This window comes from Ptiloglossa arizonensis, chromosome 2 (genome assembly GCF_051014685.1).
Source record: "Ptiloglossa arizonensis isolate GNS036 chromosome 2, iyPtiAriz1_principal, whole genome shotgun sequence".
Lineage (NCBI taxonomy): Eukaryota > Metazoa > Arthropoda > Insecta > Hymenoptera > Colletidae > Ptiloglossa > Ptiloglossa arizonensis.
The window spans coordinates 14,723,757-14,741,491 of NC_135049.1; the positions used below are offsets into that span (position 1 = coordinate 14,723,757).

General features: G+C 36.3%; 1 protein-coding gene across 4 annotated transcripts in view; it reads left to right on the forward strand.

The window, feature by feature from the left end:
- Positions 1-1,792: 1,792 nt before the first annotated feature.
- Sky (GTPase-activating protein skywalker) overlaps positions 1,793-17,735 on the forward strand; it is a 44,969-nt gene continuing 29,026 nt past the window's right edge. For 2 of the 4 annotated variants that reach the window (XM_076326735.1, XM_076326736.1), the window contains exon 1: positions 1,796-2,365. The gene's annotated coding sequence lies outside the window, so the exon portion shown is untranslated. Of the gene's footprint in view, positions 2,366-17,735 lie in introns of all 4 variants that reach the window. The other 2 variants (XM_076326737.1, XM_076326725.1) reach the window with 2 other exon arrangements.

Consider the following 17,735-nt stretch of genomic DNA (forward strand, 5'->3'; position numbering starts at 1 on the left):
TTTAATGCGATCTACGCTCGTTTAATATATGTACCTACGATTATTACCTTACGGGTTACCGTAAAATATATTTTCCTTTCTTTTTTGGTCTGTGGCTACTGAGTATGTTGAATATTTGTATACGTACGAAGTTTTCGAACGAATGTTATTGCTTCTTTTGTAATAGGTATACGAAGAAGTGAAATAAAAATGTGTTAGAGTCAAAATGCACTATGATTGCACCGTAGCGATTCGTGAATAACGATAACATCATATAAAACTCAGTGAACAATTTAAAAAGAAAATATTGTCACATTACTCTTTTATATTTTTAATTATTTTTGTCGCTTAATTGCTTCTGCGATTTCACAAGTAGCGAAATTTAAATAAAAGATGTCCTATTCATTGTTGTCATTTAAATATTTTAGTAAATTATAGGCATTGTGCTTTCTATAAATGAACCATGCGTTTACGTTAAAATAAAGACCTTTTCACTTATTAAGAATTTGCTTACTTATTGTATAGCTATAAAATTAATAAACTAATAACATTGTCAGAATTTCAATATAATAATCACAATATGGTAACTTTGCGTATGTACCTTATCGTATATGAATCAAATCAGAATCTCAACCAACAAAATTTTGTTAATCTGCGATCCAATTATCAGGAACATAGAAAACTACACATTTTGCATTAAGACAACATTACGATATTAGAGATTAGAAAGGAATTCTTATTGACAAGAACTGGTTTATAGTTGTAAACGTTAGAAAAATAATATTTAAAGGCAATACCTCTGTTTCTATTAAGAAAAGTTTGTTCAAACCTGTTTTAAACTAGAACTTTCATATCATGAAAGTATATCACTGTAAGAGGTGGTACAGGAATTCTTAGCGAGAATATTTATGGCTTCCTTATTTAAGGCAATGGTGCTTAAACGGATGTCAGAAAATTATGCACTTTCACTTGTACTATATATTTAAATGAAGAATGGAAGGATTTGGGTATATTTGAAAACACAGATTCTTATTTCTTATGTACCTTAAATTTATTAAGAAAGTTTTACCCAAATATAATAAGATTTAATACAATTTTAGAATACCTAGCCTATGACTTTATTTCTGGAAAATACATTGAAGTAAACATACATATATAAAATTCTGGTGCAATTCTTTACTCTAATATATTACAATGTACTGACTCATTCATTACTCAAAGTATTGCGTATCCATATATCTTCACTTAATTTGATCATTTGTCATTAAACATAGAGAAATGTAATATAATTTAATTATACATTTGAAAAAGCTTACAATAAATAAACCTTAATATTTATATGCTTTTGAACAATATAATGTCATTGGATATATTGTAAAATAATAAGAGCAACAGTGATAAATTACATACTTTTATTTTTAACAATATAAATTTAAATGAACATTTTTAACTCAACAAAAATCTTGAAACTGCTAGAGACCGTGTCAAATCTGAAAAAGCCAATGTATTAAGTATTTTCCTCAGTTTACAATTAATAATTTCCGCTCAATTACATATTAGTTGTTCTTATTGTACATGCGCAAAAATATTGTAGAATATTTTTCTTGAATGTTTACTACACATACTCAATCTTGGACGTAGATACATTTTAACGCAGAAGGATACCGTTATTTGAAAAAAAACCGGTGCGAGTATTGGTCACTGTTCGGAGCCCTCTGGCGGTGAATTTGTAACGCAACGCGAAAATCTTATTGCTTCATGAAAGTGCGATCGTAACCGTAGAGGGCTCTCTACCTATTATGTGTACTTGGGTTGCGCTAGCCATAGGGGGGCACCACCGGAAGAGTTAAGGACCCGAAAATTGCGATCGCACAGTTGTTCTTGAAAGAATGCAATACGCGGACGTATCGTGGCTGCACTTACAACGGTGAGCTATCATTCCGCAGCGATTCCGCTTGTATCGATATCTGTACGTGAACGATTCAAGATCTCAGCCGTGGTGACCGGACACACACGCGTACCGTTGAGAAACAAGCCAGTATACGGAGAGGATATACGTGACAGCGACGACAGTGCCAATAAATAAGCCGTGGCTTGGTGCACGTACAGATTCGCTAAAGCATTACGTGAGGTCGACAAGAAAAGTGCGTGTACGTGAGTGAATAGAGTGCCTCAACCCTGATCTCCGCGCCCTTCTGAATCGTTGATAGTAGCCACCGTGATTTCCTTCGAACAATTTTGCCGATGACGTGCCGTGGACCGGCCCACGAGAATACAAAGGTGTTGCATGCTGCGTGCTAGGGCAAGGAAAAAGGATCTCTGCTGTAGTATTTCAATCATCGAGGTGGGCTGCACCGACGAAACTGTGGACGTCCCTAGATTGGCGGTAAATACACAATTTATCAATAGTATGTTCTCTCTCCGTATCCTCTTCCTTGCTCCCGTGAACCTTGCCTTTCCTTTTTACTCGATGTTTGCGTACCTATCGCGTCGTGCATCTATCTGGTGTGTACACGTTTCGAGCGTGATCGAACACGCGATAATTTATTCTTGTCCCGTTTTTTCATCTTGTGCCCAATACCGTGGTCTCACCCATTTCGCCCTTTCGTCGGTGTCACGTATTAATATTGATCAGAGGGTCGGGTAACCCAGGGACGCGATATCGCCTGCGCTTTTCCGACCACGAAAATTCTAGGCTCCGCCCTGCACCAGTTCCCTTCGGTAGCGTATCTTTCGGTGCGTACAATTTCCCCAGGCCTGAATTGCGAAATTCCTTCACCGCTGCACGCGTTCGCGGACACTCGCCAGGATGATTTACGGACGTGCAATAAACGTCAAGCGTGTCGAGTGGGATCCTCCCATCGTCGGCCACTCGAGAATACGGTCTGTGTGCCGCTGAAATCTCTGCGAAGGTTAATCCAGCAGATCTCGATGGCCAGGCGAGGAGTGAGCGTGTCTTTTAGAATCGGCGCCGGATGCTGTCCGCGAATAGTTCGTTAGCTGCATCGTTGGCCTCGCCAAGGACCGATGACGAATCAGTTCGCGATAAGGGTATGCATTGTCGCGGATGCGTGTCTCCTAACCGGCGAGATCAAAGATTCTTTCGTAATATCGCATCGCGCGACCGGTGTATTTGTCGTCGTTGAAAACCGTTCTGTTTCGTTCCCCGCTTGAAAACCGAGGGACCGCGTTTACCGAATTACATAAGTCAATTAGTCTATTTTCAGATAGCAAAATTCTTAAACGTGCAAGTTATAGGCGGTCCATCCGCCCGGTGCTCCGCCGATTACTTTAAACGCCTCTGCTTAAAACGTGAAACGAATACGTAAAACTATTTCTGAGACGAATAACGATTTTTTTCCCACCCCAAGGTTCTAGTAAAATCAAGCTTCATATTTTTGAAACGGAAGACGGTGTTTTGTTAATTCTGGTACACGCCATTTTCTAAACAACCATTTGGTATGTCGATACGAATTTTTTTCAATAATTTTTATCTACTTCAAAGGAATATAGGGAGGGGGAGGGAGGTTGTGATGAGAACAAGAGCTAAATTTTTACATATTCTTAAAGTTAATATTAATCCGAAGGTTTTTTATTCGAAATGTTAACCATACACGCATAAAGAATTACGAAGAGCATTACTCGAAATAATTAAATATGTACAATTATATAAATGTAATGTATACACGGTGGAAGGTATAGTAGACGGATAAGCGAAACAAATTTGCCGAATAATTTGATGCGCAACTCCGTAGGTCGTTACTGCTAGCCAAATGTTTTCACACGTGAACATTAGTGCCAATGCGTGCAGTTCGCTCGCGAGACGAACTTTGCGCGCGCGTCACCCGCGAACTGCATATATACGTATTATTCGTGACATGGGGGACAAACCTTGTCGAACAATAGATAGCGAGTAAAAGAAACACAACGAATAACGACTTTAGTATGCGTGACCGAGTATATTTTTATACAAACAATAAGTTTTTCGATTCCACGGTTATTTGGGTAATTTTTCTTATACGGATAACCGTTGCAATAGCATTCTCGAGATTTGTTATTTCTACAAATAATGGTAAATAATAAGTAAATTCGGTTCCGTTTTACATTACCCGGGTATGTTTTATTTATCGATGGAAATAGTATGAGCAAGGCTAGCGAAACGATTGCATCATTCGCATTATTTTCATTAATGGTGTGCAATTGATACAAAGGTAAATCGAAAGGTAGATTAAAATTTTCTTATTAAATATATCGAGTTCAACTTTATTCGATCGATAAACCGAGCGAAAATATTCATTCGATGATCAGTTGTTTTCAATGCTAATGCATCGGACAAAAAATCTTGATTGTCCAGTTAAGAGCACTTATACGAATTCACAAGTTGAGAATGGAGATATATGATGTTTCTGAAAACGAATACACGTTTTCGGTTGCTCTTAGTAACTGGGTGCAAAGTATGGGTAATTTTGTAACTAAACGATAATTTATTGGAATAACGCTCGACTTTGATTCACGGGCTGTGTGTACGCGACCCAAGGTAAATTTGTACGAAGATGGTGCACGCGTTCATGGTAACGGATTAAAAAAGACTACGGGTTCTCGGCGTAATCGTGATCGTTAACATGTGTCGTTCGCGAAACGTTACCCCCACCTACGTGTTCTCGTATTTGTATAGGCGATTCGCATGGTTCGAATTCCGCGGTGCTTGTTAACTGCGAAAATTAACATCGCATACATAATGCGGCACATAATCTTCACGCATGCCAATAATACAATAGCTATTTATACACAACGGTGTACAATACGTCCAGTTTACAATTGCTCCTTAGGTTAATGAAGATGTACAGTTGTTCGTATAAAAAATCGTTCGATTCGCGAGTGACGAAACATCGCGGATGATTTACATTATTTATTAGCCCTTACTTGGGAAGATTTCAAGGTCACCTCGGTTTCTCTAGCTTCATAAAACACGTTTCACGCAACGTCGCAAAATAAATTACACGAACTCGTTTCGAATTCGAGAGTCGAATATTTTTAATTTTTGGTAAAATTACAAATATTCGTAAAATACAATTTGCTGTTCGTCGCTTCGAAATATTCGCGAATTAAATGTTATCGTGCTCGTTGAAATCGAGTTCTGCGTTATTTGTTCGGCACGCGATCGTAGAAAAGTAAAACGAAGACATTAAACGCCGAATTTTGGACACGATTGTTTATCAGAGGCGTGGCGCGAAAAATTTACACGTAAAACATATTTAAATCCCAGACATTGCTTATTTTCACGATCGTTATATGGACACAAGATCCGAGATAAAAATGGAACGAAAATAAGAATCTCTTTTACCGCCTTCTTTTTTATCGCTGGTGGTAATTGTATCTGAATATTTAAACGCGCGCAGATTTTAGGATGTCCGTGCACCACCATTGGGGAGATTATTTCCAGCACCTCTCGAGTCCAATAAACGCCAAGTTAATGGAATCTCCTAATTACTTGAGACGCGTGTTTTGGTTACAATGTATGCTAGTCCTATTAACGAACGTTCCTCGTGAATTGCCATACTTAATTCAAATAAACTTAGGATAATTAACAACCAGTAAAATACGTGTATAGACAATCCTGGAACTATAATATCTTAATTATCACAAAGGAGGATGGATGTATTTGCGCGTAACAAGTCCGAAATGTGCAAAACCGAGAGAATCGTTATTTCCTTTTAATTAACACTAGAACAACCAACGGTGAACGTATTACTATTTATATCAGACCGCGTATGTATTTTCGAAGTTATTCGTTAATCGTCCATCTCGATAATTGTCCGCAAATATTCCAGGCGAAGACACCGTTAATAATCGAACAATTTTAAAAAGAGATTCGAAACAAGTCAAAGTGACCCCTTTGGTAGTTTCAATGTTAAAAAATATACACTGCAGTAGAATTATGGAATTCTCTTCGCGAAGAATCGTTGCGTTTGAAAGTACATCGATACGATGAAATGGACGAAATGGCGAAAAGGATATTTTAATTCTCGGAAGTAAATCGTTCGTTCGAGGTTGCACGATTTTTGTACACGTTCGTTGAGAAAAGTTTCACAAGAAGGGGCGCGTTGAATATTCTTCGAACGAGGCATATGGATGTTTCGATATTTTAGGATACTGTTCCGTTCGTTAGTTTCGAATTCCTCTACCGTATCGTTACCTGTTTGTCGACGCACTCGACGATAATCGACGCGATACGAGACAGTATCGAAGGTAGTGTTTGATCATTTCCCGCAAGAGTGACTCTTAACCCAGAATCAGGAATATAGGTCGTACGTCCCCGCCCTCGGTCTCGAAAGAGGTCGAAAGGTATTCGAATCGCTTGAAACGTTGAATCGATACGATCTTAATCGGTCGATTACGGTTTCTTTAAACGCTGAGCGGCGGTTTATCCGCGCAACGTCTTGTGACTCACGCGAATTACGAAATTCCGAATGAGCGTGCTACTTGCGGATAAACGCAACGCCCGCGTAACTTTCAATGTAAAACGCCGGGTGAATCGTTGCGTGCGTGTATCGGGCAGGTTCAAACAACGCAGATCGCTCGTTATTGATACAAGACCGACCGAAAGGAAAGTTTCTTAATTAACGTTACGCAACTCGCGAGGAAGTGCATAAATTACAATCGAAAAAGGGAGGAGAAGGAAAAAATTACGATCTCCGTGTAAGCAGGAAATTACGCTTCTCGACTTCTCGCCAGCGGTTCTCAATTTTTGTTTTTTTTTTCCGTTCCACGGAGATACTCCACGGTTACAATAATTATACGATTCGATGGTTGAACGGGGCGATTCGATCGAACGTGAGTCTGTTTTTTTAAACGTTTCAAGCTCCGTGTACGATTTTAACGATAAAACTGAGCGTGATTCGAAGCGTAGAGTTTTAACAGTATCCTTGAAACAATGGTTATCGAATTCGCAAACACTTGTGAAGGCTGTAAACACCTTTCCTCTTGAACACCATTTTTTTTTTCGTACGGAAGGTCTGTCAAACGTCAGATATCAATCAACGATGACTAATATTAATTGCACAGCAACGGTGGAGTGCACGTGCAACGTTGTAGTATTCCTCTTGAATACTTTTCTCCGCCGTTTGTTCACTTTTGATAACGGATAAAGATTTCATGGTGTTTGTTGAACTCGTTTGTGTATCTGCTAACAGATAAACGCAAAGAAATTATAAAGTTCCGTTTGGGAAAGTAAAGACAACTTTGTAAACTTTCGGAGAAATATGATCAGTATATTCGGTTAATATTCAGAATAATTCAAACGAGCGGGTATTACTCGATCGCAATAGAACCTCGATAATTGCAGATAAAGTGAGCTGAACATTGATGCAAGTCTCGAGGTAACCAATCCGGTGAGAAGCATCCCCACCAATACCAGTTCGTTCCATCTCCAACGTCGCTCGTTGCTAAGCGACCACCCCCCACTCCTCGGTGAAGTTCAACGAACGAGGTTCTTATACGATCATCGAAATTGCATTTTTCGAGGTTCCGTCTGGCTCGTTACAATATCAAATAGTTTCACGAAATCGGAATTTTACGCTTGTCAGAACTTGTTTGAAAAACATTCGCAATTACAGCAACGGATGCACTCTGCACAGTTGCTCAATTATTTGTTACTACGCCGTAGATCATAATTGCATTGAAATCGCTAAAGAATGTCCTACGAGGAGCGAGGAAGCAAACAAGTATATAAAGAAATTACGATTTCCGTAGATGCTATTGCATTATTTATTAAAACACTGGGAGTTGGGTTTCAGTCGCTAAGTACGTTACGCCGGATAACTTTATTGCGGTTTATGGTCAATAACTGAAGTTAATAACACACAGAAATTGAGACTTCTGTGGTAACATACGTACCACGGTATTTACATTTTATTCGCTTCGTAACTTCTTACGCGAATGGTCCCCAATATTTTTGTAGCGTTACATAACTGGTTCAACATATCGAAGATCACCGCTTTGGAGATCGAGAAAAAAAATGTTTCAAAATAGTTTTAAGAATCCTTGGGCTCTATTAACGACACGAACAGTTATTGTACCAGCACGAAGCGTTTCGAGTTGCTGTACTGAACGTTCAACTACTCCAACGGCTCTATTTATTTATTTAGTTGCACTTGTAATAACGTAAAAAGTAGAAGTGGATAGGGAGATAATAATAATAATATGAAAACAGAGTGTAGAAAATAAAGTATCGACTTATAGATTGTTCGTTCGAAGTATCTATCATCGCGAGATTAAAAAAAGATTTCGAATAAGTTGAGAAGAATCGTGTTAACAATCGTACGAAGATTACCCGGTAAAGTGTAGAACACGATATAAGAAATTAATGCAGAAGTATTGAAAATCAGAGCACGAGTTAAATTTAATCAGTTTAGAGCCGTGCTTTTCAAAGTCACGAGTGCAATCTATAGCGAAGGAAAGTGAAAGGGAGACAATTTGTCAAGTAAAAAAATATGGATAACTAAACATCTATTCCTATCGCTACATTGATCTCAGAGTTTAGCAACTGTTAGAATATTTTTTTCCCTACGCCATCTTGAAAGTGTCTCCGCCCATTTTTAAATTCTAGTCGGAGAAAATTATTAAAAATATATTACTCAAAGTTTCGCCATTCTCTGCCTTGCGTCGCATTATAAACATTATCACATAACGTCCATAAATACAATTCATTTATTACTATAGACATTTTGCAAACCTTTAATTTACCCAGAGATCGTCTCTAAGTAATCTTTCAAATTCGAATGAAAAATTCAAATAAACGTAAAAAAATTTTTCCCCTATAAATTTCATGTACGGAGATATTTTATTGGCTTGTTCGGAAAGTAATTTCGTTTTTTTTTTTTTTCGGTGAAAATGAAACACGATTTTTCTAGAGTGTACAAACACTTTATCAAATTACATATTCTCCATTTTGGAAAACGAAATGACTTTCCGAACAAGCCAATATTTCGAGCGAGGGATTGGACAAATGAAAAAAAAAACACAGAGATCAAAAGAATCCGTTAAAATTGATCCAGGATTACACGACGATTAATTTATGAACTGGAAACTGTTTTCCGTATAAGAAGACAGTATATCGTAAGTTCTTACGTACTTGGAAGGTTGCAACTAAAACCGATTCCGGATAGTTTTGCAATCTTTCTTTGTAGGCGAGCGAACGATACGAAAGCTTGCTTCGGAAAAACGATTCGCACGATCGCACGACCGACCCTCTGCGGCACTTGGGTCGGTGTCGTTAAATCACGATGATTACGGCATTGGGCTTTATTACTCGGAAGTAGGCAGTTCTCGTTTCAGGGACTTTCGTGTATAGGTAGAACGAGACGAAACGAAACCGTAATGTCTGTTTCTAGGGTCCGTTCGTGCTCGTTCGCTAGATTCTTTTTAATTCGGTAATCGGCTCTCAGCATTTCACGGATTGTATCGGACGATCCGGCCCTTCGTCCGCGTCTACCGTCTTTTACGTGTATCTGCCTCCGTAATTAAACTTTTCGCGGTGTATAGCGGTTGCAATCATTCAATTTCCTTCTTTTTTTCTACCCCCCCCCTTCGCTTCGAAGCGTAAATTTATGACAGTAGATTTCCAATCGTTATTACGGTAACGGTTAAATTTGTGGAACATCGTAATTTCGACTTCTTATGCGATCAGCGTGCACATACATACCCATTTAAACGTTTTACAACGTAACACTTGTAATCTTTTAATTTCGTTTCGTTTTATGTAAGACTAACGGGTTCGTTAAGTTAGCGTTCTAATCTTTTCTGCAGAGAGTTGAATTGTTCTAATATTACGACACGTAATATTACCATATTGTAATATTATATTTCTTTTTTCTTTTTTACTTGAAATTTTATAATTTAATCTTCTAATCTGTTATTGTTATAATTATGAAAAATTACTTCGTTCGAATCGTATTCTGTGCGATTCTGTATGCTGTATCGAGAATGTTGAAGCTTCGATACAATACAAATTGAACCATTCTCCGATATATTTATATTACAATAACATTTCGTGGAATGTTTCTTCAAACAACAGAGAATTATGCCAAAATATGACCATACGTAGAAATGAGCTGATATTGTTACAACTGATGTTGTATATAGAGTAATTTACATCAGTGCATCTTAATTATATAATTAAAATTTGTCTCCAACATTTAATATAAACTTATTTATCGGATAACAATGGTTAAAGAATATACAAGCTGACCAGTATTTCAGATATAGCTAGGATAAATTAGACGTTAATTGTTGTTACAAAGACGAAGAAAGTATTGCCCAACACGGAATATTGAAGACATTTCTCGCATGGTCGGAGCTACAAGTGCTTCCTGCATGTTTGCAAACACCTTTAAACAAAAGATTTATCTGTTTTCGTGTACGTTATTATTTCATGCTGAAGTGTCTGCAGCTCCGTCATAATAAACTACGAGCTATAACGATCAATCATAAATCTGTTATGATATGATTTATACGCGATAACGAGCAATCTGATGGATAACCGGCAGTACAAGTCGATGATATCAAACGTTTTTAATTGTATCGCGTGGACCTGATATTTAACCCGGCAGTACCCACGTGGGGGTACTAGTGGATCTCCACCGCTGGAAAATCTTATCTCCATCTTGTGCAAAATACTCAGATAATTAGATTATATGTCGATAATATACTGTAATTTTTTCTTTGTAAAATAATGTTAATTTTTGTTAATAAATTTAATTTGTCTTAAAATCGATAGAAAGACACAGAACATGATAATTTGTATATATACAGTGATCGTTATGTGTTATTTTCTATCGGGGGTCTACGAGCATCTCACGTGGTTACTTATGTTTCAAAAATTCACACGAGAACTGCTGGTTTAAATGGCAATTTAAATATGACAAATCTCACGACCGGTGTAGGACACCGAAGTACGTAATACGATGGACGATGAAAATTTCTGTAGATGGCACGCTGTACGTTCCAACGATCGTTTCCCTATCTACTTTGACTGTAAGTTCCGTGCATTTAGGGCGGTATTCGTAGATCGTTGAAATCGATACGTATAAAATTGCAGAAAATGAACGATATATCGGTCCTTTGATCTTCAATACGTGTTAGACATTCGATTCTTTCCTGCTGTCGTGCTCGAGCTCTCGATTTCGTACACAATCCACACCAAAGCGAGTCGAACCTAACCTATTAACTGTCTAGAACCGTTCGTTTAGATTAAACACGTATTAGATTAAATTCAAGTTAGTTCGATCTGGTAATCGGTATATTTAACGAAAGAACAACAACGCAGACGCGATAACGAGGAAAAAAACGATATCTCTTGATAGCAAATCAGTGCAACGATATCAATTTTTGCTGTGCGCCCAGACACAAAGGGATGTTCAGCAAACGTGTAAAAACAATGAAACAGAATGGCGAATTTTAAGACGATTTGTTTAACGAAGCAGTTATATAGGTGTGAAATTTAAATGTACGGAGAACAAATTTACAATAATCTTACGTAACGTAAAAAGACAGGAGGCGCTTCGATTCTAACAGCATCGAAGCCTGCAACTTCACGCGTTTACCATTACCAGCAGGTGTTGAAATTCACGTTTTGTTATTCCGTACTTTCGCGTGTTTTAAGAGCCGTAAACGCTTTCACGAGCACCGCCTTTCGTATCCGTGGCGAAGTTTTACGTGCGTTCTGCAACGATTTCGTCATAATTTAACGAGCGTTAAATATATATATATATATATCCATCTCCTTCTATTTGTCCCTAAATATTTGAGATTCGTTCATGCACGTGTATTCGAGAAATGCTACCAACTTCACTCGCGTGTGCGACCTCCATCGTGTGCGCAACTTCGATCGAAAATGGAATATCTATAGAGGCATCGATGTAACTACTACGTGATCACATTGTATTACGTGTTATTAAGAGCTTTTTATGCAACTGACTGACATAAGAGAGAAAAGGAAGCGGGAAAAGTTTCACTGTGTTTTTTTTATCTGGAACACGATAGTTTATATCAATCTTCGAAACGCGCAATAAACGTCGAATTACACAAGTGGCCTCAATTTCGTTACATCAAAATAGTTCCATAGATCGCACAGCAACTTTCATAGTTTCTTTTGTTCCGTTATTGTTTCTGTAATTTCACAAAATATAAAAAAATTCCACTCATAAATTTGATCATTTCTTCATAATCAATCATCTTGAATATATCCCAATTAATTGGATTCAATCCTATCACATAATTAGCAATAATATTGTTAACGATAAGACCGAGCTGGGCAATGTGGATCAAAATATCACAATCTGTACAATATTTGATTCAGCACGACAGAATTTTAGACATTATTTGATCGTTACAAATAAACTGTACGAGAAGAAGGAACAACTTTTACGTCCATTCATAAATGTTACTTGTCTCTTTAGAAACAATTAATTAAAGATAGAAAAATCGATACACACAGAAAGATATGCTTTCCAATTTTATTTTTCTTCGTTAGAACTATATACAAATGTTTACGTATAACGCACATTGCTTATAGAAACGAAACAAAATTGTCTTGTCGTCCTTAAATAGTACACGAGAAAAACAATTTGTATCACATTAGTAGGTGGACTATTTGTACATATGTATGTATACCGAAACGAATGAACGTAGCAAGATGTCACTGGTGAATCTCTAGGACGGATTGGCATTCGAAACACGACGCTCTCCTCGGTGCAATTGCGTTATGGAATCGTTTAGATGCGCGTTACACATTCTTCTATCGTGCGTTAATAAACATATGAGCCAATCGTTGGTAATATGCCAACAATCGGGTGGTTTACCTCATGGATTCGCTTTAATATCGATTATAACTGTGGTTAGTCGCAGACCGGATGTCCGTTCACTTGAAATACACATATACCTTACAGGAAACGCGAGAATTTAGTAAACTTTCGTACACATTTCCTAGTAAATGCTTACATATATTGATTTCGCGAAAAAGAAGTGTCCACATCCTTACCGGTAAACTTAACAAATCACGTTCAGTGGAAGTGTGCATTACGAACGAAATATTCTATCGTAGCGTTTGACATAACCTTAAAACTAAAACGACAGATTTCTTACAAAAATATAGAAATCCCTTTTTCTTTGTAACAATACATTAAGTCATTTTATTATTAACTTCCTCCCGCCCTATTTTTTTAAATTTACTTTCAAGTTACGTTATTTTTAGTCCAATGAGATGAGGAAATATATAATGAAAGGAAAATTTTTCACGCGCTTTGAAGAAAATATAACATTACGCAAAAGAAAATGAATCACGATATTTTACCAGTACGTAGAGGAGTATTTATTGTATATTACTTCTCTTTTTTATTTCTGTAGCTGCGTTAAAACGCTATCTACAAACTGAGCGTTTCGTTTAAAATAACGACGTTGACCTTCAAATCTCCTCTACGATTCCACCCACAAAGAAACTACTGCCACCGTATTACATCTTCCTGGAACCTATACAACTTTTGCAAGAAATATTGTTTATCTATTATTTAAAATAGCGAAGACGAACAAAACATTCCGCATATTGTATCGACCTTTTGTCATCGAATGTAGCGTATAATCTAATCGGGAGTTTTTTTTTAATGCATTTGGAATAGAGGGTGGTTTTCATTAAAATGTTTAATAATTGTGTACATTTGGAGGAGTTCATGGTTGTAGCGTAACGTACGCATATGTACAATTGTTTTCGCGAGACAATTCTCTGAAGCACCTGTTCTAGAAAATATTCTAAATTTATACAGTTGCATACTGTCAATTCCTTTGCGAAAACAATTAAGTTCCGTGAAAGAAGCCTTGAAACTTGGAACGTTCAGTGTCGCGGGTATAGCGATGCTATGAAAAAGTAATTCTCACCGGAAGTGTGGTTGAACAAACTTCTATATAGTTCAATTTCGAGTGAAATCATTTCAACGCGATGATTTCACGATGTCTTTGCCAATTTATATCGTTGCTAAGTGTTTCGAACAATACTGTCCATTTTAGTAAAGTATTTTACGACTTCTATGACTTATTTCTCGGTAATTACACGGAATAATTTAGATAATCTGTATTGTTGTTTTCTCTGTGTTATTTACCCTTGAGACACTTCAGTATTTTTACTCGGTTAATTAACTCTTGACGAAAAAAGCGATGTAATTTTTACCGTAAATAAACGATATGAAAAATTTGATAAAAGGAAATTTTGGGAATTGTGTGGACCGATTTGTAGATATAATTGCAGATATAATTAAAGAAAATATAGAACAAAAAGAAAAGTAAGAAATGCATAGAAAAGGAACAGAAAATGTGTGTATATTTAACAGAGGATTTCCTGCGTTTGCCTCTCGCTTAATATTGCCACAATTATTGCTATTTTTATACGCATAGACATGTCGTTTATTTTCGTCGTTACTAAACTAGAATGCACTTTGCAGCCCGGTGTCCGCCGTCGATCGTGTCTATATAAAGTGTCGAATAAAAACCATGAAACAAGTAGGATCCATCGGTACATTTGCATAAATTATACGCACCTTCCCGACTGGGTTCTTTTCGTAACAATGCAACGTGAAAATTTATTTATACGTACACGTATTAACAAATTACAATATAATTTTATCCGTATGTTCGTCCTACCCTGAGAAATGCACAATAAAGAGAATAATCAGATATCGCCAGTTGTTGTTACCAATACAACAAAATAATTATCGCCTGTATTTAATGTGAAATAACAAAACCGTGGAACGATTACATATATATATATAGTTTGACCTCGTTTCGTTTATATAATGATGCGAATGAAATTCTTGTTAATACATACTTTTTTACTCGCACGGATAATCATAATTTTTGTCCGCGATTGGTATTTGTCGCAACAATGTCTGCTCAATATGTATTACATAATTGACGCATTGTGGTTTATCGGGCATTTATCACGATCAATATTTATTGAATCAATGCGTTTTTAAATTCTTCGAGACACGAATCAACGTACTGTGCGAATAATCGATTATGTTCGAATAGTATTTTATCCAAATCGTACGTACATTTAAGAAAGTAATAATTGTATAACAATTGATGACATCTGAAATTAGTAGTAACAGTTGTAAAAAAGAAATATGTTCTATAATACGTTTACACGTATATTTCCATTGATTTATTACCTTGTGTTTAATATGTAGTTGTATGTAATAACAAAATGTGTTTTAAATGGTGTACGTCCAAAATTGCCTCGAAGGGGAAACTGTTAAGGGGTGGATACAAGAATAAATCAAAATTCGCAATAAAGATAGAATACTTAATCATGTTATCCATAAATCGTTATTTCTGCTATAAATATGTATTACGAGCCTGCTCTCGTTGCTCTTTACCTCGTGGAAGGATTAAATATCAAAGAAGTAAATAGCTATATTATATTATCCTACCTCGTCAGATAAGCCGTGCTATAAAAGTTTGATTAATTATACAATGTAATCTGGCAGTATTTTAAGAACCATAATGCGAGCTGAGCTGCTACGATGAACTGCCAGTATTAACCCTTTCGATGTTTAATTTATCAAATTTAAACGCGTTTATTAGTAGAGTGTTTCGTCGACCGATAACTTTTTTTTTTTTTTAACTATTTTAAACAAATTGAAATTGTATTTCCGTAAAATATATTAGGAAATATTATTACGTAAACTTACAACTGTACATGTATATATAATAGACGCAAGTGAATATTATTATACACGATGAAAAATATGAACTTAATATATTGTGTACGCATATGTTATTATCGAGTCTGAAAGGGTTAACACAAAGGGCGTACATTCGATCTAATCAAGTCGAAACAACGAACTTCGTTTATTGAAGGATTAATATACTCGAGTGAACAGCATGGAAAATAAATAAAACCAGCAAGGCGTAACTCTAATCGAGGTAGAAAGAATATATTTATAACATACGCGTATACTAATCTATTAATGAATCGATGGAACAGCGGATGAAATCAACACGATCAATGAATGAATTTACTGCTTGGCGTATTTTATCGATCGAAGACATCCTCAACAGTATTTGCTGACAATTTCGTTCGAGTAAAACGAATATAAGTACTTGATTAAAAATTCGTACGCACTTATTTACCGAGTAAATATTCATTTCTTATTCGGTTATTATATGTATTCGATATTATACGATTCGTAGACAAATTTAGAACAAAAAATGCAATTTTAGATTAAAGATAAGAGACGTAGGAAAGCATTTTAATTGCTTAAATTTTTCCACCGTTATCCTTGTTGCATGATCTTGTCTTATCGTGCAACAAGATTCGCTTGACGTTGATGTCATAAAGAAGAATTACACAACTATCTTCTTTAATATTTAATCAAATAGGAACCGTTAGATAAGACACGTGGATGGAGCCTTCGCCGAAAAAGTATTGTACACACGTGATACGAGAAACTCTCTCTTATAAGATGTACAACAATTTACTGGAATGGATGCATCGGTGGTTGTTGACGAGATTTCTTGTTATCTGAATTCTTGGTTGGTTTTAACAATTCTAGCCAGCGATGAAAATACTTGAACCGTTGGATTCGTCGATCGCAGCGAAGGATCCGATGAATGTTCATTTACAAGGAAATTTCTGAAGACGAGTTAGTCAGTTCGCGTAGAACAAAGAGAGAGATGGAAAATCCGATGACTCGGTGCAGATAAAATCCTTGCGTACCATTACGAAGGACATTGCTGACAAAGCATGTTTCAATCGCGTCTAGTGCAATAAAGTATATTAGAATCTCTACCAGAGACGAGAAAATGTCTTATCTAGATGAAAGTCTCGAACGACGAACAAAGGACAAACAGTTTTGCATTCTCGTTGAAAAATAACTGGAATAGTAGTTTCACGATGAAGAAATAAAAATTTATTTAATCGAATAAATCGCTATCAAATTTTGCCCATTTTTTATCTCTAGCATCTTGACAGTACAGTATATTTTTTGAAATAAATTTATTTCAAATATAATTATAATAGTAATGTTTAGCGATGAAGAAATAAAAATTTATTTATTCGAATAAATCGCTATCAAATTTTGCCCATTTTTGGTCTCTAGCATCTTGGTACCACAGTACAGTAGATTTTTTGAAATAAATTTATTTCAAAATTTTCAAATTTCAATTTTTCATAATACTCCAAATATTCACAAAAATTGATACTATTTAATGTAAGAAAACAGTTTCTTTAAATATCAGTGTTTTTTTTTTATTTTCCACACTGGTATATGTAAACCTTAGGAAGACATTTGACACAAAGACGGATGAATCTGTCGATCGATTTCATTGCGTGTGACCACCTTTCGTAAGGTGCACTCACAGGTATGTATGATGCTGCAGAAAATAAGTACGGTAATCGAATTTGCACGGTAGAGTAACTTTTAATCCGGTTAAACATCAGGCCACGAGAATACCCAGGCATACTTTTGATCGAAGACTTCGATGTTCGATTCTGTCGAGTGAATGTATTCTCACATGATGCACGTGTGACATTTAAGTCCGCGCAGTAACGACTGAAAGATGTTTACGCGTAAATGCCGCAGGCATATAAATACATTAATCGATAGATGTTATTGCGAGACAGTAGTGCGTCTAGAAACGAATCGGTTTAGCGAGGGAGTGATTCACTAAACGTTGTTGATGAAGCGATTATTTAGGGCAGTAACCAG